This window comes from Symphodus melops, assembly GCF_947650265.1.
Source record: "Symphodus melops genome assembly, chromosome: 21".
In the NCBI taxonomy this organism is placed as follows: domain Eukaryota; kingdom Metazoa; phylum Chordata; class Actinopteri; order Labriformes; family Labridae; genus Symphodus; species Symphodus melops.
The window spans coordinates 13,715,330-13,740,574 of NC_136711.1; the positions used below are offsets into that span (position 1 = coordinate 13,715,330).

Genomic DNA, 25,245 nt, shown 5'->3' on the forward strand with positions numbered 1-25,245 from the left:
CTACAAGAGTGAAACTACGTTGTTATGAGCTTGAGCACAGGTCTTTATTGCTCTGCACTACCAGGTAGTGCTATTTGGCAGACAGAAGGCAGAAATCAAGGCACATTTCCTCAGGGAGCAAAAGGAAACCATTGCAGAGATTCTCAAAGTGTCCAACAGTTTCAGGTTACAATTACAGAACAGTAATATATACTTTGCTTTTCTATAAGACTGTAGTTATCCAAAAAGGGATTTTTTTAATTTCCCATTATTTAAAAAGAATATTTTCTCTCGCTCTTCATGTTTTCATGCACACTACTTCAGATTCAGTCAATCAGGTTGCACCTTGGCTTTTCCCCTGTAGCAAAGACATGCTAACTTTCCCAATCCACTGCAGAATGACATGTCTTCTTCTTAAAAGTGACTTGAGTCATTGTTGGAGTGTTTATAATGTTAATGTAGGTGTTGTTCTATCTTGTAATTTGTGTTTTTGAATATATAAACTACATTCACGGCAGCATGACAAGGTTATTAGGACATTTAAAGTTATCTTACGAACTAGCTAGCCGGCACTGAGGGGCCATGGTAACAGCGAGCTCTATCAATCGAGACGTCACTGTGACACTCTATGATCATGGGTAGTGTAGTTCTTTCAACAGATATGGAGAATAAATCTTAATGGACTGGCAGACGGTTGCAGAACTGAAGCTCGAACTGGGTCATGTGGAAACCAACCTGAAAAAGGAGAAGTCACGACGGCTGGAGTGTGAAAAAGAGAACAAGACGCTGAAAGACAAAATGAAGCACCTGAAGCTGGACGGGAAAAACTCAAGTGGCCCAAAGCTGCAAGAATCCTTCAGCAGTGTCAAGACCTCCACGCAAACTCTGACCTTAAAGAAGCAGCTGGAGGAAATGACGAGCAGGTGTCAGGAGCTGTCCTCCAAACTGGCAGCACAAGAGGTGACCAATGAGAACCAGCAGAAAAAGGTAGAGGACCTCCAAAAACAAGATGTGGCCCAACAGTTGAAGGCTGAGAGCCTCCAGAAGGAACTGGAGGAGATCAGACTTCAACATGTGAAGAGTCTGGAGGTGTCCTCCAAACTGGCAGCACAGGAGGCGACTAACAAGAAGCTGCAGAAGAAGGTAGAGGACCTCCAAAAACAAGAAGAGGCCCAACAGTTGAGGGCTGAGAGCCTCCAGATAGAACTGGAGGAGATTAGACTTGAACATGTGGAGAGTCTGGAGCTGTCCTCCAAACTGGCAGCACAAGAGGCGACCAATGAGAACCTGCAGCAAAAGGTAGAGGACCTCCAAAAACAAGAGGAGGCCCAGTGGTGGAGGGCTGAGATCCTCCTGGTAGAACTGGAGGAGATCAGACTTGAACATGTGGAGAGTCTGGAGCTGTCCTCCAAACTGGCAGCACAAGAGGCGACCAATGACAACATGCAGAAAAAGGTAGAGGACCTCCAAAAACAAGAGGAGGCCCAACGGTTGAAGGCTGAGATCCTCCAGAAGGAACTGGAGGAGATCAGACTTCAACATGTGGAGAGTCTGGAGTTGTCCTCCAAACTGACAGCACAAGAGGCAACCAACCAGAACATGCAGAAAAAGGTAGAGGACCTCCAAAAACAAGAGGAGGCCCAACGGTTGAGGGCTGAGATCCTCCAGAAGGAACTGGAGGAGATCAGACTTCAGCTTGAGGAGAGTCTCGAGCTGTCCGCCAAACGGGCAGCAGAGGAGGAAAAACTGTGCGAGCAGGAGAAGATCTCTACATGGAGGAAGTTCAAGAAGGCCTTCACTCCAAGTTTTCGTCGCCAATACAAGCATCTGAAAAAAACAGATGCTGCTCCGTATGTGACCACCTCAGCCTCTCCATCATCTCCCCAACCTTCAGCTCCCCCGACACACCGGCTGTAACAGGCCAAGCAGTCACAGTGGGGACATGTAGAGTCCTGACAGTCTGAAGCCGGCTGGTTTCTGCCCGTCAGGACTTGACGTTGTTCACACTGGGTCTGCGTGGGTTTTTTTCTCCGGGACGCTCCGGTTCAATCCCACACATAAATTCAGACTCAATTAAAAATTTGGCACAAATTTCAATAAAAATGTGATTAATCATTTAAAAAAAAGTTGCGAAATAAGCATTCTTTCTATATTTTAACAAAAGTCTCTAAATGCATTTTGAACAAAACAAAGTACACAATGTGAACCACAAGGTTTTTACATTTATGTGTGTGGATGGAGACATGAGCTAATCACACCTATTTGGTTTTTTGAAGCAGGCTGTAAACATGTTCATGTCGGCTGTAAAAACAGGCTTTTTGAATGGGTGTGTATGTGACTTCCTGTGCTTCTGCAGGCGGCCTCGAGTCCAGGAACTGCAGGATTTCAACACTTTAGCATCGACTTCATTTTTAATATTAATACTTAAAACATACAGTGGCCTAAAACGACGACTGCTGTTTTTTAAGAGAAAGAAAAAACATGTTGCGTCTTGTTGAGGCCGTAAAATTTCAGAAAAAGATTATTAAATCTGCAGCCAGAAAAAGTCCTCTATTTGCCAGGTATGACGCGTGACATAGAGATGACAGTGGAGAAATGTCTGCAGTGCCAACAGTTTCAGCCACAACAGCAAAAGGAGCCTCTCATGACACATGAAGTTCCTGAGCTCCCATGGATGAAAGTTGGATCTGGCATCGGTCAGTCTTACTTGTTATTAGTGGACTATTTGGCAAAATATCCAGAAGTTCTGAATCTACCAGACTTAACATCTCACACAGTAATCCAGAAAATGAAGTCTGTTTTTGCCAGGCATGGAATTCCCAGAGAGCTGGTGAGTGACCATGTCCCATTTGCCAGCTATGAGATGAAGTCATTTGCAGCCTCGTGGGACAAACTTACACCCTCAAGCCCAGGATATCCAAAGTCCAATGGACTCGCAGAGAGGACCATAAAGACTGTAAAACATGCGTTGAAGAAAGCCATGCATACTGGCACAGACCCACATCTGGTACTACTGTCGCTAAGAAACACACCAGTGACAGGGCTGAACATGACGCTACAAGATACATCCAAGTCTGTTCAGAGACACTGATGTTGCCGAAGACTCAGAAATTACACACTCTGAGACACATGAGTCCACTACACTGCTACCCCAAGATTCCCTGCCACAGGTCTCGGCACCCGTGAGTGTAACCAGTTCACCTGAGTCCAGCACCAGAAGTGGCAGAGTGGTGAGACGTCTGTTCAGAGACTAGTTCATGGACTGATTGTTTATGTTTTCAATATATACAAAAAAGTAAACAAAAGGAAAAGAAGAAGAAATGTGTTGGTAATATATTGTCATAAATGTTTGATACCACTATAATACAATGCTTCCAGAGCAGGTTGTTCTGATCACAGTTAAACAAGATTAGTGTTGGTCTTAGAGTCAGTAATACTGTGCAATACTATTTGTGATGAGACACAGAAGTTTAATGTTAATGTTGTAATGCGGTCAAGTGCATGAACACATCTCTTTCTTGGAAAAGGGGGGTGTGATATATCTGATCGAGCACTCGGTGATCGACTGGTTATGACCGCAGCACTCCGAGTGTAGTCAGCATGCGATTAGCCTGCCTGTTGTGATGTTGAAGTGATCGGCATTAAAAGAGCGCAAGTCATCACAGCCCTGTCTCCATGTAAATGATTCAGTAGCATAAAAGTAGAGACCCACGGTCCAGAATTAAGTCAGAGACTAAGACTACAACATTATTCATCCCAATTTTTTTAGCTCAACAGTGACTACCCACTTTTTAAAACTTCCTCAGTGAATAAATTTAATTTGGCAGCAAAACATCATAAAAACGAAGGCAAAGGTACAATACTGTGTACATAAAATTTCATCTTGAGTCAAGGAACTACATATCCCACATTCCCATAACTCTGCTAATTGACCTGCACGACGAATGCTAGCTTGTAGAATGATAGCATCCAGAGCAAGTACTTGCTTGTTGCATAAAACTGTGAGTCTTTGAACAGATTCAGAACCCTTGTTATTGTGAGCAGTTAATCAATGAGGCTATATGCTAGAATTTTCAAAGCATGTACACCTTTACTTGGGTTACATTTATGGCCTCGTGATATAGATTGGAGCGAAGGAACAGGACAAACCACAGCCTCAGTATGTATCGGGTTGCCTGCCAGGAACTATTGAACTTGTCTTTGACAGGCCATTCAGACTGTGACAGCAGCTGAAGGATATTTGGATCAACTTAAAAGCGGGGAAACAAAGCAAGTCCCGGCGTCTGTACTTCGCATCTGATCCACCGCAGATGGTGCACACGTACCTGTAAGGAGCTACGAGCAGAGGGAGGAAGTGTACCGCGTTCGTAGGGTGATATCCTTCCTGCTCACACAAAGGGTAGCCTCACTCCTTTGCGCTGTTTATTTTTAGTCATAACATCCACGACTATTGAAAGTATGGGTCAAGGTGAGGCTAGGACACTTGTGAGGGAGGGGAGGGTGCTGGAGGAACAACAAACAGATGTTCTTTGATGATAATTGCAGAGAGGGGAAAAAGAGTATGGAGGGCAGCCTCGTAAAGCACTCACTTGTTGAGGCTCTCCTGCCCCCCTCTGAAGCCCTGTGGTGGTATGTTGTTTAGCCCCAGGAGTCAGAGTGGGCCTGCTGGTGCCATTACCCTTACAAGCCCAGAGGTGACATCTGCTCACAGTAGCAGCCACAAATTTGAATGCCAATATCCTCGCCTTGAACCAACCTCGAAAAAAAAAAGTTGGTGTCAGTCAGTGACAATCTTTCTTAACATGAAAGGTTAGGGAGCCCGAGCCCTTAATCAAGTGTGGCTGTCAGCAGGCGCCCTTTAAAATGGAGCTGTAAAGACAGGCTGCCAGCGTTACAGCCGATGAGCGCTAGCACTGAGTGATTGATTTGTGTAAATCATTTTCTTTTTTTTCTCTTTTTTTTTTTTTTTGCTCACTGCCTCTCTTTTACGAGCAGCAGTAGCGGTGGAGGATGGTGAGGATACCATCGTGGGATTAAGTATAGCTTCAGCAGGCTGTCCGGGTGATTAATGAGCTGCCACAGCGTTCCCAACTGTCACTAAGAGGAGCTCGGGTTCAAACCATGTCTAGACTGATGATACAACAGATAAAAATCACTTGTGTCATCATGTCATTAATGTCCCAAAGTTCTGAGGTTGATTTAGCAAGTTGCCAATCACCCTCAGGGGCATTCACACTCTTGTTATTTTCAGCCCTCAATTTCTTCCTTTCTGGGAAATATTCAGAGCAGATTTAATATTATTGATTGACATAAGTGAGCAGCATCACTGCAGTTTGACCCACTTTTGTGCCACTATTTTTGTAGTACTCATCTATTTCACTAGGTTAGCCTAATTTGGTCAGGGTTAGCTTAGCTTTAGCAATATGTTTTGAGGTATACACCCCCTGTCTTCTTTGAATGCTACATGTATCTTTTGGTCTTTTGATGAATGATGAGAAATATTTGACGAGTGTTTCTTAAACAAGGATCATCTGGAGGAAAATAACCAAGTTGAGCCAGACGAGAAAGAGCAGCGCATCAAACAGCTGACCATGCTGGAGTGAGACAAGAAGTCCTTAATAATCCATTCATCAACCAGTATGGAAGGTAAGTCTTCATGTTGTCCAAAGACTATACATAACGGACTTAGAAACTGCATAGAGATACCTTGAGATTGGCTTTTGGCCGGAGCTATTTTTTATTTATTCGAGCCATAACCAATCATATTTAGGAGACGAGGAGCTAGAAGCTGAAAGAGATTGTGAAACCTATCCGACTCAAATCAAATCTCCAGTGACGGTTGGGCAGATGAGCAACGCCAACTATAACTTAAAAGCCCCTTCCTCACCTTGAATAAAACCTAACAACAAACCTGAGTCTCATGCACTGACTGACAAAAACAAGAACAAGTTCATTAAACACTGTAAGAGCCTACACAGAAGGATGACGTTTACTTGTATTATCGGTCAGATTTACACGTTTTGATGAAAATGTGCCGCACAAACACATCACAGAAGTAAGGATTGGCTCTGTTAATGACTAGCAGACAGAATGAGCCACCTTCTGAAGGTTTTGGGTGTTTGAAAGCAAACACCCAGAGCTGATGTTTGTGTTGTTCATTCCCTGTGATGATCGGTGGATCCACTGTATATGCACAGACCGCTGCACATAATGAAACAGCTGCTTTATGTTTTATTCTCCTCTCTCTTGTTGATACTGCAGATCTGTGCACAGTTCATCAATATATTGGCAAATATTGTAATTGTACCGTCGTATAGCAGTCTATTTACATCAAGTCTTGCCTCAGAAGACTCCCGTCCAACCTCATGTCCAACAGGGGTGTGATCCAGTGAGGATTTAATGGGCAGTCCAAAAATTCTCCAGAAATGTGACAATGACAATTTTGTGGAAATCAAAGGGTTCCCACAAATTTAACAGTAGGTGTTTGCATGCAGGAGGACAAAGGAGAAGAATAGGACAGAGCTTTAGAGGGCAGCACAGCTGCTTGGAGGTTAGCGTCGCGCCCTCACGATAGAACCAATTCTTGTCTGTTTGGAGTTCACATGTTTTGCCTGTGACTGTGTGGGTTTCCTATAGGGATTCTGTTTTTGTCCCACAGCAAAGGACAACACAGATTCTAGGTCGGGCAGTTTTTGACTTGTTTCCACATTTTTAGCAACGGTTTATAATTTCATTGAAGCTTTCAGCATAACCATACTTTTACGGAATTTTCTGGTCAGCACTTTAAAAAAAACCCCACTCTGGATATCAATAGAGATGTCAGATCATCCAAAGATTGTGTAGTCTTGTTTTCATGTACATCCCTTGTATTGTCTTATGACCATTTATACTGAACTAGCTGAGCAACGAGCTGTAAGAAAAGCAAGAAAGAGCAAAAAAAAAAGAAGCCACTCCACATCTATCTCTCCCCGAGGAGTGTCATGTTTCTCTTTCCACCATTTATTTGAAAGCTATCATTTCCTGGGATTCATCGCTGAAAAATGGCATCGATTTTCAGGATGATAGATGCTAAGTGTCCTCCTATCGACATGTCTATTGACAGGCCTGTGTAAATTCTGCATCTTATTACCCCCTCGGATAAATTATACACCTTGTGAACAGGGAGGATGTTGCTCAGTCGATGGAAATGTCGGAGCATCTCCTACAATAGCGGGTGTCACTTTTGAAAGGTGTGATTCAATTTGTCAGAAAACACCTCATCAGTCACTGTGTTGAATAATTAAACATAGGAGGACTCTTGGCAGACAACAGCCTTTTAAAAGAGAGAAATAAGAGCGACTCCAGAGGATTTCATTCAGCTCTGTTGTGCTGTTACTGTAGGAAGGTCAAGTCTTAATCTAAATGTGTTTTTGAATCTAATATCCCTGTCTGGGAAGTTTGCTGTAGCATTAAAATGACTTATGTAAAGCTTTAAACGTACTGCATGTGCTGTGAAGCAACACCTTTCTTTACTGCATTGTTTACAAGGGCTATTTCTCTTTGACTCTGTATGGTTTATTGCATCTTAATCTTCCCCTTTTGCAGCATTGCCTGCAAGGACGTTAAATAATGCCCCACTGCCAACCGTTTTCTCCGTCTCAATTTGTTTTATAGTAATACACAATTTAACCTTCAGAATAGCATTTGCAGGTTCATAACACTTGGAACAGGTGTAATTTTTCTAACAAACAGAGCTGCAATGTGACCCTATTTATCTCTGTTTCTTATAATGCATTGTATTAATCTGCGGGCCATTTGTTCAGCGGGACAATAATTCACTCTTATTGTTTAGCCTCGCCACTGAAGGAAATCTTTCTCATCCAGTTATGCTTTAGTGTTCAGGCCTGCAGCTGGGCTCTATCGGCGTTTTCCTCAGCTTTTTGCACAATGTGCTTTTATTGTTTAACGTGGGACTTTCTTCGTTGACTGATTTGGTGTTTCAGGCTTTTGTATTGGCTTTGGTGTGCGTCGACACAAAATATTACAAGTCATATTTTCTTGTTCATTTTGCCTTTTTGTTGGCTAGGACAACTAAGAGAGACAGGAAATGATGGAAGAAGGGAGTTGAGGATTAAACCAAGGTCCGATTCCATCCCATAGCTGCTGTGACGAGGACTATAGCTGCATGGGGTTATAGTAACCGCTAGGCTACCAGACGCCCCGCACATTTATTAGTTTCAGAATTGATCAATTCTGTTGAATTAGAGAAAGTGTGAACGTTCTTACAGCCACATGCCTGTTAGGTAACTGCAACCTCTGTGTAGTTCTTCCCCTTGTTCTTAAGATAAATTAGCAGCTTCTAAATAATGCAGTGAACCCTAATTCTCTTTGATTAGTAGTGAGTTAGATGATGGTGACCCATTGAAATTGGTCATCAGCATAAATAACGAGCGAATGAACTGATAAAATGCAAAGTCGTGGGCCATCATAAATCAAACGGAATCCACTGGCCGTGGAAGCGGTTGGAATTAGAAGTCCATGCTCCTATTAATTATGTTGCCTTGTGAAGGCGACAGCGTGATAAATCAGCGCTGAAAGGCCCTTCACCGGCTCAGCCTGAGGAGTTAGACTGCCTGCAAATTGCTTTGTGTATGCTCCTAATTGTTTCTTAAATAACCCTCCTTTTTTGAGGCAGGTTGTAGAGGAAGTCTACCAAGAAGGGTCAAAGACGTCAGCCGCTGCCTCTGTAAGATAACATTTTACCTCTCCCCCTCTAAAAAACCCCTTAAGATATTAAGAGGCAAGTATATATTTGTTCACATGTTACAGTGAAAAATGGCTACACACAAAAATCAATGCAGATCCAGTTTATCAGTAAGAGTAAAAACTGAAAGAAAAATCCACACAAAATCATAAAAAATATGAATACCATACAACATATATATACTTTTAAAAAAACAGATACCGATACAGAAAGCATTAGACCAACAGGTGCCTCGTTATTACACAGCTTTTTTCTTTTTTCTTTTTTTTTTTAGTTCCAAAGCCTTGACAATAGCCAATTGTCTTTTTTATGGATTTTTGTTTTTTCATCATTAAAATCATTAAAAAATGGATTTGTGACAACTTTTGTATCATATACTTTCTAAAATAAAACATGTTGAAGCAATTTGTGATAGCGGACCTTGGAACACTATCACTATATCACTATGGTCTAATTTCTGTCAGAGGTCTTTGACTTGTCTTTGAGTCTGCAGGTGCAACCACTAAATCCTGGAAGCTTGTTTCAAATAACGTGAGGACATGGAAGAGAGTTTGATCAGTTTTTGTGTTGGATGCTTTTTTATTGCTTTTTTGTGAATCATATCAGAATCCTTTTTTTTAACGTTATCTGTCCTCGCACTGCAAAATAATATTCAAACATATTACACGAAAACATATATCCTCTTTTGCTGACGTAACACGGACAATAAACAACGTCCCTTAGGTTGGTTACAGATTCACTTCTGTGATTTCCTTCAAACACATGCAGACACATTTTTAGAACTGACTCTGTTTGAGTAGTACTGAGTCTTTATGTTTTTCTCTGATTTGTAGTGTTTCTTAGCAACAGCTTTATTTTGGTGGACGAATAACATCAAAGGGATTCAATTAAATTACTTAAACTGTCGAGGCATTTAATAATGATTATACCTCGAACAGAGCTGCAATTAATGTGAACACTGAGGCGGTCAAGAGCGGTTATTCTATTTAAGCAAACTATACACCAGGATCTTAATTTGTTGAGCAGTTGGCACCCTAAAGAAATGAAATATGGAGTTTGTAGAGTAATTAGCCTGAGTGTACAGCTCTTTGAATTGTGCGCTCTGTCTGAAATGCCAGCGGTCAAACAATGTCAGTGTATGGATTTGTGTCTGCTGTCAGTGTGGTGATGAAGAGCTAAAGTGCTTTGATCTGTTGACAGCTTTGCAGAGTAACATGTATGTGTGTGTGCGTGTGTGTGTGTGTTGTAATGCAGCCACTTATGGTTGTCATTATTGATTCTTTTTCTGATAAACCATTCAGCCTGTTACAAACATTCATCATTATGTACTGGTGTATTATAAATTCCCAAAGACATAGCTGTCATGTCAGCCTCTTTATTTGGGTCTTAGTTCTCTGACATGCTGTTCAATACTGAAACGAAATCACCTATATTACATTTTGTGTGTCAGCAATGATCCTTGTGATTCATGACAAATGGAATCAAAATGACTACAGGAACCTTGGGAGTTTCAGTTGTTAGCTGCTAACCTGTACAGACGAGCTAACTACTCAAAATGTTCAATAGTTAAGAGTTAAACTGTACTGTACTGAGTTTTTTGGTGGGTAATTTATGCCTTTATTTACTCAAAGAGATACATATATGAGATATAGAGAGAAGAGAGTGGGGAATGGTATGCAGCAAAAAACATTGGAGTTGAACCCGGTGACGCTCCATTAACGATTTTAGCCTCTGTATATTGGGCACACACTTCATCTGTTCAGCTAAACAGGTTCTAATCTTTGAAGTGGTCCTGAGAGGAAAATCCATAACCCAGATAGTTAGTTGGGCTGTTTTCTATAACACTAGTTAGGGCAGTTTACTTGACAACAAAGTATTTCACAATTTTCTTTAATTATGTTGTTACTGAAAAATGTTTTTTTTTTTTTTTTTTATAAATCCTATTAAAGTTGACTCCAGAAAAAAAATATTTGGCATCTTTTGCTTGAAAAATTCCAAAGTCTTCTGGTAACCTGCCATAGATTTATTGACTAATTGACTCAACTCTTAGATAAAAATAAAACAAAAACAACAAAAACAAAAAAAACATTTTGAGCACTATTTGATGTGTTCATTTGACAAACGTCTGAAAAGGAAAGATTGCTAATATCGACGATTAATTTAACTTGTAACATATATGTGTGTGGGTGTGGATGCCCTTGGACTGTCAGTGAGCTGCCGGTAGATCTTTGACTTTAAATAATGCTCCTGTGCGGCCAGAGAAATGATGGTGTGGTCTTTCATGACATTGCGTCAGTGCCAAGGTGACTGACTCGGGGACTGACTGATTGCTCTCTCTCTCTCTCTCTCTCTTTCTCTCTCTCTCTCTCTCTCCCTCTCTCCCTTTCTCTCTCTCTCTCTCCCCCCCCCCCCCCCCCGTCTCACTCTGTCAATAAGCATCCTCTTGTCTGATGGAGTCACATCAGGGCACTGCAGCTGACACCATGGTGTCTTTATTTCCTGCAGCAATCCTTTTACAAGACACATCAGAGGTGATTAATACACTGACAGCAGCCAGGAGGTTAACCCCCTGCTGCCAGCCAGATACTGTTACTGACAAACACACACTACTCACCTTCCATACCAAACTGGACCATTCTGCACCTTCTCCTTTAATACACACTGTGTATAATCACAGAGGAGAAATGACAGTGCAGGATTTTCAGATTTGATTGATGGGAGCAGATAACACTTGGTATTCCGAAACTGTCTTTTACATTAAACCAAATGGTCGCTCCCACTTGCAGCTGTCTGTGCGCTTATTAAATCTCAGCTCCTCCGATTCAAATTTATGGCATCCATTACTTGAGAATTTACATGTCCAGGTGTTGCATCTGTTTGGCTTCAGGTAGGGGTCACTTTGATTTATTAATATCCATGCTTTCATCTGCGAGACAATCACTGACATACTGTCACTTAGAGCAGCGTGTCTCTCTGTTTTTAACAGCTGTGACAACCTGCGTGTTATTCGCTCCCTGGATGATTACGCAGACGCACAGACCAAACATGTCAGCCTCGGTAGGGCCAGATTACACAGAGTGTCTAATGCTTATAATAGCCAATAAACAGCATATCATAGACTGCAGGCTGAATGAGGGTTTTCTCATTATGTCTCATCAACACCTGCTTAATTGTTGGACAGCCCAGAAAAGTCCTGTGATGGAGGAGATAAGTTTCAGGTCTTCAGGAGCGATCGGACCATCTGGGTCATTCAGAGCCATATGTTCACACTGTTTCGTTGTTGCACCGGTTCGTGAAAACAGTTTGTTAGCTTGAAGCTTGAGTCTGTAATGTCTACAGTTTAACAGTTTTTGTCATTTTGGGTGAAAGAGCTTCAATAGAACAGCCATTGGATTAACTCGTAAGAAATTAAACGATCACATTTTTTGATTTATCGGTTCGGTTTATTTCATTCAAACAGCCCTAGAAAACATGTTTTGGGCGAAAGAGCTTCCTGAGACCGACACATAGACGCATGAATGAAAACAGGAGCAAAACAGAGGCCTCGTGATGATTCTATGAAGAAAAAAAGGCTACACCACATCATCACTCTAGGATTCTAATTGTGTTTGGGTTCAACAAAGATGGACACATGACGGCTACATTTTAACTATCATTTGTAAAACAGTCCATCCATCATGCTAATTACTTGCGTGCTGCTTTGTTTGAGACTTTCAGCGAAACGTCCGCCCTGAGTGACAAACTATCAAGACACTGGCAGGGGACTACAACTTGGGTTGGCACCAAACTTGCCTGTCTTTCCACTCGCAGTGCGTGTCAGCAGGACGGACCACTGAGGGCCATAGGTGGCCCAGTTGTTAGGACATCGCAAATGTCAAGAGAGGAGGGAGAGAGAGAGAGAAAGAGTGTCCCCTCGAGTCACCCAGATGCTGCTCCCACCTCTCATCATTAACTCTCACACTGAGATAGTAATTAGGGCTCCTCACAGCATAAGACAGATTCTGCATCAGACCAAATTTTCTAAGCTGTCATTCTCATTATGTAGGCCAGGGCAAGATGGATCAGCCGGGTTGTGTGTTAGTGTTGATGTCAGTTAATCATGGTGACTCGGCCCAAAGCCACTCTCTCTGCTGTTTCCATCTGAAGGTATGAAAAAAAAAAGTTTCAAAAATGTAAAGAAAGGAACACTTTCTGGGTCAAAGAAGTAAAAGCTTTTTGGATTAGGATACATATAGATGTGAAATCACAAAACTTCATGACGCTCTCTTTTACGTTAAAGCTACAGTACATCACACATGTAAGCTAATATCACACAAACATGCTTACTTTTGGGTGGTATACTGTTGCGAAATATGTATTGTTTTTAAGTGACCACACATTAGCATGTAAATTAGCTGTTTGGCTAACTGTGGCCCAACAGTTTTGTTGCGTGTGTGACTCCCGTCAAATAAACTGATGAACTGAAATGCAATGGAACCCGCTGGCTATTGTCTGAGGAAACTATAGCCTGGTGGCGAGTGCTAACTTTTTGGAGCCTGTGGTGAAGCCAGTTGGCTAGTAATGAAGATCATCCTGACTTCTTTTTTCTGCAAGTCGACGTTGTTTACATTCTATGAACTTGAAAAGCCAGAACAAAGTTGGGGATGAAAGACAACATCAACATTACACGACTGTGACTCCATTTATCATTAATTATAAGTATTAATTCATTTTTACGCTAAATTTGGTGTCTATTAACATCCATACGTCACTCTTACATGATTAGATGGACAGACCGCCTCCTGGACTTAAGAGAGCTTATTGAATAACAACCAAAAATGCTTCATGCACTTTTATTTGTTGACATATTAACACTTAACAAAGTTAACTTCTGACGCCTAAAATCTTTTCACTTGTGGGGTGCCGTTTAGCCTTACAGTAATGTTGCATGCCCCATGTACAGAGGCTATAGTCCTCATTGCAGCGGCCGGGGGTTTGAATCTGACCTCGGCCCCTTCGCATGTCATCCCCCACACTCTCCTCCCAACGTTTCCTGTCTCTCCTGGGCTGTCCTGTCTGATAAAGACAATGGACCACAGAGATAACTTAAAAAAAATAATCTGAATATACTTCTATTTTTTTGTAGAGATCACATTGACCTTTTAAACAAACACTGATGTATTTCATCATCAAGCCTTTGTCAGAGAGTCATAAGAACAAAATGCTGGTAGGGTGGAAAGGTTGCTGACACATTTTTTTTTTTTACTCTGTGGCCTTGTAAGTGTTCTTTAGGTGTTATTAGTTCAATTTCATGGCTCATAAACTATAGCACAAAGTATACCACCATGTGACTGTATGGTGTCATGACTCACAGTAAGAGTTTAGCTGCTCATTTAAAACTGACTTTAGCCCCCACTCCTCAAGTAACTGGCAAATTATAACCTTTTCTCACAGCGGGAGCTAGGACAAGTTAATTGGATCTGACAAGGGCATATTATGCACAACAAATATGCATAATTCTTGGAAAAATGGCACAGAAAATTGGAGGTAAAGAAGAGAACAAAGTAGATTTACATGGTCTGGTAGTCTGAATGTCTGGTATCATATTCTCTCCTGCCGCCTCCGTAAAAAGGCACAGAACTGTAACAATGGGTATCAGTGGAAAGTGCTTTAAAGTTAAAGCTGATGGATGGCTTGTCAAAAAAAATAATTGCACTGGTGGGAAAGTGGGTCTGCGTGCTTAGAGGGGGGAGAGCGGGATCTACAGAGAGGATGATGGGAAGTGACAGTGGTCTGTCAAGACGCAGTGGCTGCCCAGAGTAGTGTGAAGCCCTCGCTAGAAGGTGGCAGAACAGAGCAGGCTGTCAGAGCAGGAAAGTGCCTTTAATACATCGAAATGAAAAGGAATCCGCCTGTCAGACCTGTTCAAGCCGGTCGAGGGAGGAAGAAGGAATATGGCGGAATAGGTGTAGACGTGATAGAGCTGGAAGAAGACAGTGTGCCACTGGCCTTGCTACAGGTACAAATCATGCAGTCGAATGAGACAGATCGTCAGCCGCCGCTAGTGACTGCTACCAGTTACAACTGGTTCCTTTTGCTTTGACAATTCATTAATCAGTTTGACAGATCTGGCCTTATTACATGGAAATTTGACACTTCAGCAAATGGATTGTCAACTGCCCCCTATTTCAGATGCGATTCAAGACGACTACTGGCTCACTTGTTGTAATTCAGAGAAGCGTTTTATCTTTAAAGATTCTTGCTCTGACCTTGGAAGGCAAATACTACTGCTTTATGTCTAAATGTAAACTGTTTTAGTGGATATACATGTACATAGGATAGCCTTTGGAAAAAACACAGAGACAAAACCAGCTCATTAATCTGTTTGGTCCTTGCCCATGCATGACATAAAAATGTCAGTCTTTGATTGGAAGAATGATGTATAGACTGACCTAACAAAGGATGAAGTGCCCAAGAAGACAGACAGCTAATAGATAGAGAAGCAAGAGGAGCCTCATTTAGAGAGGAAGGGCTGTTTGCGCTGCCAATATGACAAAGGGGAAGTCGACAACCATTGATCCACGCTCATGGATGACAGCTTAAAAATTCAGCAATAATCATGACAAACGAGGAGAGGCACCACAGCCGGAAAATTATCAATAATCGGCGGCTGGGAAGAAATGCCAAGGTCAGAGAGAAAAGGCTACAGAAGTTCTGAGCGTGTGCAGAGGCTGCCAGGTGATATATCTGTTAAGATAGGAGGAGCAGCTCTAAAGCGAGGTAGAAGTTATTAATTAAGTTTGGGATCCCACTGGGACAAGAATGTCCCTCAGTATGGATTCCTTGCTGGAGCCCTCTGAATGCCAAGGGCAAAGATACCATTATGTAACAGGCAGTTTCTGGTGGCTTTGATCCCTTACAGGGGAGCTGCTGGATGGATTTGCTGTATCAATAACTCAATCCCTTTTCAAAGGAAACCTGAAGAGGGCTGAGGTATTGGTGGTATTGTATTTCATGACAGGTCACTGCTGATGTGGGCTCAAGCAGGAACAGGTACATATTCATTTTTTAGACTACTATACAGGGCAGGGCAGCAGGCAAAGTAGCCCAAGAATCATTTTTCACCAATAACTTTCTCCAACTTCTCCTGGAGAAGTACCTGAACTCTTCCCCTATGAAGGGAATCCAACCCCCTTAATTGAAAATCCTGATCTAGCTTGCGTACAATTACGCATCTCAGTCTTCTGTTTAATTTCTTTCTGTTTTGATTATGTATGTCAGGAACCAACATAGTTCTCAGATTATTGCGTTATAATTATTGCTTTTGAGGGTATTTAGATCTTTGGGGAATCCAGAGTGTGCAGTTTCTTTCAGGTAATACCCACAATAGTTTGGTCTTTAAAAGCCTATTTTCACATTGCAGGTGTAGCCTAGCGGTAAGAAGGTGTTCCCCATCTTCTTTCTTTGTCACCCCAGTATCATGTCCAAAACCTTAACATTTGTATACGTATCTTATCCCCCACTTTCCCCACTCCCAACTTCCTCTCTCCACTGTCCTACACCAATAAATGGCCCAAAAATACATTTAAAAAACATTTTTTAATAAACCTTACAGACTCCAGTTCTTTCTTTTCCCAGTGGTGTGCCATGTAAGCTCACCGGAAAAAAAGGTCAAAAAGTACGTTATCTTTTATGGTATGTTGGCTCTAGCTTTTATTAGCTGCTACTGGCATAACAAACCCAAACACTTGACCAACAGAAACTCTAAAAAAAGGCCTTTTTTTTTGGTGGCAGGGACGTGCCTTATGTTCTGCATCAACCAGAGTGTGAAGTTTCTGACGGCCCATATCATTGTTTTACATTAGGTTGTCTTATCATCTTTTTGGATAAGCTTGCAAAACCGTTTGATTAAAGATCTTTATTTACTTAATGTGTTATAACCCCGTTTTAGGCTTCACTAATTAGAAGGAAATACTTACTGAAATATAAAGCTATTTCTCTGTTTGTGCTTTTCAATGATGTGACGTCATCCAGACAGTCCCATTGTCTTTGATCACAACTCATATTGTAGACTAAGAATATGAATATAAATTATATTCTAACTTGTAATAAAATGGAATTGTGATCAATTATTTAGGTAAAGGGTTGAACACTATAACTATTATTATTAACAGGACAGTTTGAAAAGTTGGCCAGTTGGTTGATTAGCTATGTCTTGTACACAAGTACACAGTGAGCCACAATGAGTAAACCTCAGTAAAAGACACATGCTTCAACCTTCAATGCAGTCATGACTAAAAATTCATAAATTGCAGACAAATCCACCATATAAAGTTCTTCAACTTTTACACAAGGTGACCTGCAGACTACAGAGTATAGTCATTATCTGTAATGAAGTTGGTAGCTTGTTTCTTGGTTGGAGCGATTAACAGTTTTATCCTTAGACTTAGCTCTCTTTTCATTTAGGCTTAGCAAGTTGCATAAGGCTAATGTCCTTGGTTATTTGCTGCGAGAGTAGAAAGGAATTGGAGTAAACTGTAAGGCAGTAAAAAGAGTTGCTGACACAGCCAACAGACCTCATTTCAGTGAGATGCAAATACAGCAATAGACCTGCAAATTAACTTTAATTGTATCTTTTTTAGATCGAACCAGCAGGTCACTGTTCAACCAAGGTTCATTGGGCCATGAGGTCAAAAAGACCAGAGAATAATTTACTAGCTGTGTCACGCTCCTGTGATTGAGTTGCTGTTCTGGCTTTGGGACTTGATTTGTTAGCTCGGTGTAAAAAGTGGCATGTGGCTGAAGGTATGCACACTTCAGGGGAGGTGCGCTTTCTCGCGTCTCTACTCCAAACTAGCACACTGCTAACAACAACATGAGATATTAATTCTCAGCTGGTGAAAATGGACGTGCAGCGAAAAGAAAAACCTCGATGGAAGTGTGAAACAATTAAGCATCGACAACAGCTCATTTGTTGAAGTGTGTTTAGCGTCTGTAGAATGTTTGAATGCATTCACACGCACTTGTGCATTTTTCGAATATTGTTGACATTATTGCGTTATATGTCGCCTCAAGAGGGATGATTATTCTGTCATATTACTGCCGCCCAGACACTGCCCACACACTTCCTTTGCCTTTGCTGTAAGGATAAAGCACAGTTCCTGTTTTTCTGGGACCATCTGTAAGAAAAAAGCAGCCCAAGGTAAAACTGATGACTGCAACTTGGCAGAAGATTAAACGGGCCCTCTGCAAAAGCCATTAATAATTCTCATATTTTGGAAACAGACCATACATACAGAATCTGTGGTATTTAATCTCCTCTCTCAGCGAATAAAAAAAAGGTCAGCTGGGAGGGAGAGGCTTTTTTCTTCTCCCCAGCCCAGAGTGATGGGCCTAGCTTTTCCAAGGCACCCCATTTGTCTGTCAGAGCTGTGAGCGGAGCCAGTGATTTAGTTTCCATCACATGAAGCTCATGTCCGGTTGATGATACTGCCAGGCGGGATATGGGGAAAATTTGTCACCTGGAGCTTTGACAGGGAGATAATTGCTGATAGTTAGCAGAATAATAGGATATACGCACTACTAGCCTGACAGGAGTGTTTGTTGTCCACACTCCTGAACATGTTTTCCTCACATAATGTCAGTATTGACTTTGTTTAAATGGAGACAATTTGACCTGATCACAGTGAAACACGTCAGTTAAGTATTAATAAAACGGATCAACATGCAACATTTTGCCATAACACCCTCAAGCCTGTATTCATCATGTGAACATTTTTTAAAACAGATTAAGCTGATGATGTTCGTATTTAAACAGGTGTTCCAGCTTTCTGGAGTTTGATTAGAGCTGTTTATTTCGATTGTAAAAAATTATTGCACTCGGAAAAAAATGTGTCTATAGCCTTATTCTTCCCCTCTGATACGACCCCCACATCTAAAAAAATCAAACATTGTGAGATGAATGAATATAGAAGGGAGAGGTTGTTGCACAGCTAGTTGTTTGCTCATATTTGGTAGTAGAATTGTACCCATCATAATGTTGTCCATGCATGCCCATGCCTGTCCAGCCGATTTCAACTCACAAGCCGTGAGTGTCATTTTGCTTGGTAGCCCACAAGGTTGAAATATAATGCTGAAGGTACCACACTGTTGTCATTCCTGGGTACTTTTATTACTAGCTTATGTGGTTTATATTTACATTAATGTCAGATGATGTGGTATGAATAGTGGGGATGGCCACTTTGGGTAGCAGCAGGAGTTTGATTGGTCAAAAATCTTTTTTACTACAGGTACAAATCATACAGTCAAATGAGACAGATCATCAGCCGACACTACTGACTTCTACCGGTTACAACTGGTTCCTTTTGCTGTGAAAATGTATTAATCACTTTGACAGATCTGGCCTTATTTTAATTCAGTAAATGGGCTGTCAACTGCCTTCTATTTTATTCGTTTCTGTGAGAAACACTCCTTCTTGATTCTTTGAAGAAGTGGAATTCTTGTTGTTCCGTCCGATTTTCTAAACTTAAAAACACAATGTGTAAAATCCGCTGCCAGGGGCCTTTCTATCAAACAACAACAAAAGAGGATGATGAAGCTGGAATAGGAATGATTGTCTCTGCTACTACCTAAACCCCTGGTGAAAACAAACTCATTGTTGGCCATAGACAATATGAACGGTACAGCATTTATCTGACTTTCATAAGTTATGTTATCAGTGTAATAAGCAATAATTACCTAACTTGTGCATATTCTTGCTTTAGCCAACACACTTGTTTTCTAGTTTTGGTGCCTGAACTAAACCAAAATGCAATCCTTTTTTCATCAACACTTTCAACAAGTGTTGATGGTTGTGTTTTCAAAATTCATAAAATGTTACATATTTCTCAGTATTCTTCAATGTTGAAAATATACCCAGATGTTTCTGATTATTTTTTGCTGCCTTTTCTTTTTTGCCAACTGAATGTTACATTTATGTTTCCACATTGAAGCTGGTCTGAGTGTTCATTTACGGTCCCCTACTGTCTCAATGCTCATTTTAAAATCTTTAAATCCATTCAGCCCAATTAGTTTGAATAAAATAGCCAAAGTTGGGTATTTATGTGAAGTTGTGCTACTGCCCCAAGTGTCTCTTGAGTTTGCTTTCTAATAACATTGGGAGCACATTGGGAGGTGTGTTTTACATTCTCTTTAAAGACAATGAAGATCTTTGTCAAATGTTGGCAAGATGAACACAGTTTTCCTTGACTGACTTACAAACTGAGACAGGTCACATTAGACAGCTGTAATTAATGGAGTAGCAGGAGTGGTGCAGATAAGGGAAATGTGCCAGAAAACTCAGCTGTGGGGGTTAGGGAATAATCTCTGTTATAGCCAGTGTTGGGTCAGAGAGCACTTCCAGACCCCCCCTTTCTGTGTGTTAACTAATGCTTACCAGAGTGCTGTCTTAACTCAGTGGCTGGCAGAGCCAAAAGAGTGGGATCCAAACTCTCAGCAGCTCTGCGACCTGGCTGGACCTCTACCTATCGTCCCTCAGTGGGAGGGGGTTAAAGTGCCTATGATGTCTTCTGAGACAATGCAAGGCTGATTTAGACCGATTTACCCCCCTCCCAGCAAAAAATATTACTTTGAAATGAAGCACAAATTATCTCTGCTGGGAGCACCGTGAAATATTTACGACTGTTGTTTCAGTTGGTGTAGTTTTATGTTCCGTTTGTGTATTGGATAGTTAATGGTGTGTACTTTCTGCCCGTTTGTTGTAATCTTTCTTTTCCAAGGATACAAGGAAGGATAAATCTCATTTTAAATGCAGATAATGGAATTCTTAAACCCCATTAAAAGGCTTTTCGTTGGATTGACAATAATCACATTTTGGGCAGTTTCTTTCACATAGTACAGGGCTTGGCACCCAAATGTTCAAATGTCCTAGCTGTGTTGAGTTTCATAAATTGCATCGATGAAGAAAAATAAACTCCTCTAGATTATTGGGGAAGTAAAAAACCCAATCAACATACACAGTTTTGAGGAGCATTGGGTCATATTTCAAGATAAAAAAAGACAGTAAAACCATCAGACCACAGCTAATGTTAGTATTTTTACTGTTAGCTTAGAAGGAGCTGAATGCTAACATCTTTGTTACATCTATTATTCTTCTATTTTATCACACAACACTATTAAACATTCAAACACTTTCTTGCTAACATTACATTTAGCTAAAAAAATAATTCTTCTGTATATTTCATACAACAACATGAAAAGATCCCGTTTATGTTCATTTCAAAGTTCCTCAGTGCCTTTATTTTTACCCACCTGCCGGGATAGGAAAAAGGCCACTTTTGCTTTCAGTGAAAAAATGAAAATGCTTTCTTCTTTACTTGTCTTGATCATCATGGACATGGGCCTGTTAAACAGAACAACGTGGTTCAACATTTAAAAATGGGAGACATGTAGTGTCATCCCAGTAACAGGGGATGTGTGGCATCATTTTAACCAGGCCTAATGAAGGAAGGGGGGCTCTAAGAAGACTCCAGCACGCAGCCAGGCATTACCGATTAGGTCACTGGAACGGCCGCTGGGCCGAGCATGATGGATGACTGGTGGAATGAGTTTCTGCCTAGCGGTATTGTGAAGTCTTTTCATTGTCACTGACGGGGCCTATGAAGGGGACTGATAAATGAGGGTGCAAGTGTCAGAAACGCCCTTCTTTGCCCTGCTGCGGCTTTAATATCTCCCCCAGCTACACGGCAGGGAGTATTGATAAAAGCAAAAGTTTTAAAAATAACCCCCAGTTGGAGGTGGGGATGATTAAGGCGGCTGTTGGGTTGTTGGACTAAACCACGGTTTGTTCGCTGTAAACACCAGTCGAGGCCAGTGCCCATGCTGGGAAGAGAGAGCTGCTTTTTTATGGGGAACGGGTGTTACCTCTGTGACACACTGCTGTGATGAATGTGTTGCCTCCATCTGGTTTCAGCACATGTAATAAATATCTGGACTTGTGTTTGACCTCTCTTACTTAGCAGACACATCTTTCACATTAGAAACATCCAAGAGGGAAGCATCAGTGTGTGTGTGTGTGTGTGGGGGGGGGGGGGGGGGGGGGGTTATTGAGGTTACGTTTTCGATTTGCCGTACCCACCTCTGGTTGGGTTAAACAAAACATTAGTTCAGTAACTTCAGTTAAATAATTACATTAATTGAAATAATTAAATTAAAAAGTCTAGCTCTTGTTTCACCCTTAAATTGAACACCAGTCTCCAGAATGAAAGTCCTGTATTTGATTGACACATCAATTACCACTCCAAGTATACTAATACTGTTCCACCAGACTATAATGTCGAATCAAACTATTTTGAAGCATTGCGGCTCTGATCAATCTGGATTTTTGACAATTTTGGATTGAGTAAGGGATGCTAATACAAACATTAAATATACAAAAGCAACAATGTTTTGGAAGATTAAACTGGAGAGTTCTTATTTTCGAATTAATACTTAAAATTATTAATAATTAAGATGTATTGCCTTTCAGCAAATTCATAACTGGACAAATTTCTTCTGCATTATCCTTGATAAAATAGTGCTAATAAAAGTATACAGATGAAAGGAATTAAAACAGGCAGAGTTTTTCCTTTATTCTCCGCCCGTCCTCTAGGTTTATGTTCTGACCTTGCAGCTTCTGTGCCCCATCCATCTTGGGCTGTTTAGCCATCTCACTGGATACATACTGCGCAGATTAACACAATTCATCACCACAATCATCCTCGATTCATCACCCTTTCCCATGAATGTTTTGACATCTAGTTAATTTTCTGCTGATGATTTATCAAATTATAATTACCATACTCTGAAGGAGTCATTCATTATGTTGATACATGATAATGATGCCAAAGTGGATTGAATTTTAAGTAACTTCTCTGTGATTATAGCGTATGCATTATTGTGAGTAATGCTTTACAATTTGGTCCCCTCCAGCACGGGGACTCTTCTAATGTTGTGCCAATAAATGCAGTAAACTGCTGGCTATTTTTTTTTAGGGGGGGGGGGGGGGGGGTTTCCAGTCCAGTTGTTGTAGACTATAAAAAGTCCGATCCAGGACTTTGATTCAAAGTGCTCTTTGAACAAAGGGTTGACTTATTCTGGCATGACTTTTGTTAACTTTGTTTTTACTTTGCAGTTTTGCTGGAGAACATGTGGGCAATACTCACTTATTCAGTGTCTTCTGGGGCATTCTATTTATTCTTGCCAGTCAGAAATACTGACTTTCCAGTTGGATACATCATCAGGGACGCCCCATGAAATCGAAACCTTGTCTTGGGAACTCTGAAGGACTTGGATAACCTGAGCTGGAAATCAAACAACGATAAAGTTTTACCTGTAAATCACAGTGTTTATTAGCAACTTAGTCTTGTTTTTGTTTAAATAATTAATTCAACCATAACAATAGTATTTTAAAACTTCGATCTGTGGACATCTGTGTTTTTTTGCGCAAACTGTCAGGCAGTGTGTCGTTATTGCCAGTTGTTGGCGAACAAAATTAAGGTATACACCTGGAGGTGTCTCCAACTTGCGTTGCCAACTCGTAACTGGACTGCGATCAACCTGGGTGTGACGTCATTCCCAGATACTCCGTGATAAATTAAAGTCACCATTATTACTAAGCAAATAAGTACTTTTGATTAATCTTGTTACGTCGATTAAATGCTCAAAAAAGAAAGAAGAAAACATGTTTAGTATTATTTTTGATCAACATTGTCACAATCCAGGCCCCGTGAGCTGAGCTAGTTTTAAAGTGATTTAAAATGGTGTGTTAAATAAAAGAATTTGTCTGCAGATGAGTTTGATTATGGCAATGGTGAAAGCTTGTGGTGCTGTGGAGGCAAAACAAAGAACACAAACCAAATCCTCCTTCTCAAGGAACATGAACCAATACATTTCTTTTATTTAGTCACAATATTAACCTCATCTGCTGATAGATTTAGTACAAGTCCTCTGGTTATGGTAACACTGACACTGCAGACCTTTTAAGCAGACCTATTCTGTGTCGCTGCACCCTCCATCAGTCAGTTTCTATCACCATCAGTAGTTTCCACTTTAGGCTTTGAAACACTTGCTTTGCTGGCTAATGGGTGGAAAGTGAGCTAGAATACATTTTGTGTGCAGTGTTTAGTTTTTGCATAGCATGATTATAGAGAACTTTTGTGTTAAAGAAGGTATGTTGTAGGCCAACTAATACATAGAGCACTAATACATTAACACAAAGAGCATTATGTGTTCAACAAACCATCTCAACCAATCAACTCAGCTTTCTGCTTTCAATTCATGTACTGACAGTGGCCATTATCCAGTGACTTTGTTGATCTGTTGTCATGGATTTAAAAGTATATGCTACTGATTTTATGGAAAAATGTGAAACATTTCATATCTCTTTCTGTATCTTTTACACAAATAAATTAATGTGTATGCTATATACCATGTAAGTCTAACAGGATCAGGTTAGATAGATAGATAGATAGATAGATAGATAGATAGATAGATAGATAGATAGATAGATAGATAGATAGATAGATAGATAGATAGATAGATAGATAGATACTTTATTGATCCCGAGGGAAATTCAAGGTTGTTTTGTAACAACATGGAAATAATTATTGTAACCTAAATTAACTGTTTTAATGCATGTGTAGCAAGTTTTGCCAAGTTTAACCACAAAGAAACATACTGAAAAGCTTGATATTTGGCTTGGAAGCAGTTTAATATATTATGTAGTATTATTTAATTTTCCATTGATATCTCCATGCTGAGAACCTGAAATCAATTTGCCCACTGTTTTTTTGCAATTGTGTTAAACTTATTTACCAAAAAACCCTTGTTTACCAAAAAACCCAGAAATTCGCTGTAGGAGCTACCGTATATGTTTGAAAGCGATCAGGCTTTTTTAATTTGGACTCCGGAGTTTCTCCTGTTACATTCTTTGTATCTTTTCCGCAGCAAGTCCGAATGAACTGATGTAAGAATAGAGCTGGATATTCTCCAGAGAATTCACCCGGAGCCAATGGGAGGGGATGGTTACATTTATCTATTGTGACTGCTACACGGTGCATAGAGTTACCGTGCATGCGACTGCTACGATCTCTCTGCAGGAAATGGAACAGATGCATTATGTTTTGTCTTGATCGTTTGTTGACTGTGTGATTCTGTTGAACTGCAAGTAGTATTGATAATAAGGCAAATATTCTCAGTATAGCATTGTATAGCGGGTTGCTTCCTCCGCTACTTGGCCAGCCGCCCCACGAGAGCAGTCCTCCTGAAATTATTCTAGTTATTTTCAGGAGGCATATGTGAATATAGCTGAATTTTTTTTTTCTCCTATAATTTGAAAAAGAATAAATGGGCATGAAGGTCAGCTGTTTTCAGACTGAACTTCCTTGGGATCTGATTGGATGTTGTACTTCTTTGCCCTTCGGACACTTGCCTTCATAAGATCCTTCTTATGAAGAGACTTATTTGGCTGTCCACCTCCATGCTTCTCCTGTATCTCATTGGTGCCC

The 25,245-nt window shown here is 40.7% G+C and overlaps 1 protein-coding gene across 13 annotated transcripts in view; it reads left to right on the plus strand.

Moving 5' to 3' along the window:
- LOC306842319 (uncharacterized protein) overlaps positions 1–25,245 on the plus strand; it is a 169,590-nt gene that overhangs the window by 68,544 nt on the left and 75,801 nt on the right. For 4 of the 13 annotated variants that reach the window (XR_013781690.1, XR_013781691.1, XR_013781698.1 and 1 more), the window contains exon 3: positions 5,505–5,625. The exons of 7 other annotated variants lie outside the window; for them this stretch is intronic. The gene's annotated coding sequence lies outside the window, so the exon portion shown is untranslated. Of the gene's footprint in view, positions 1–5,504; positions 5,626–5,749; positions 5,890–8,044; positions 8,695–25,245 lie in introns of those variants that run through there. 2 more of the 13 variants (XR_013781704.1, XR_013781705.1) reach the window with 2 other exon arrangements.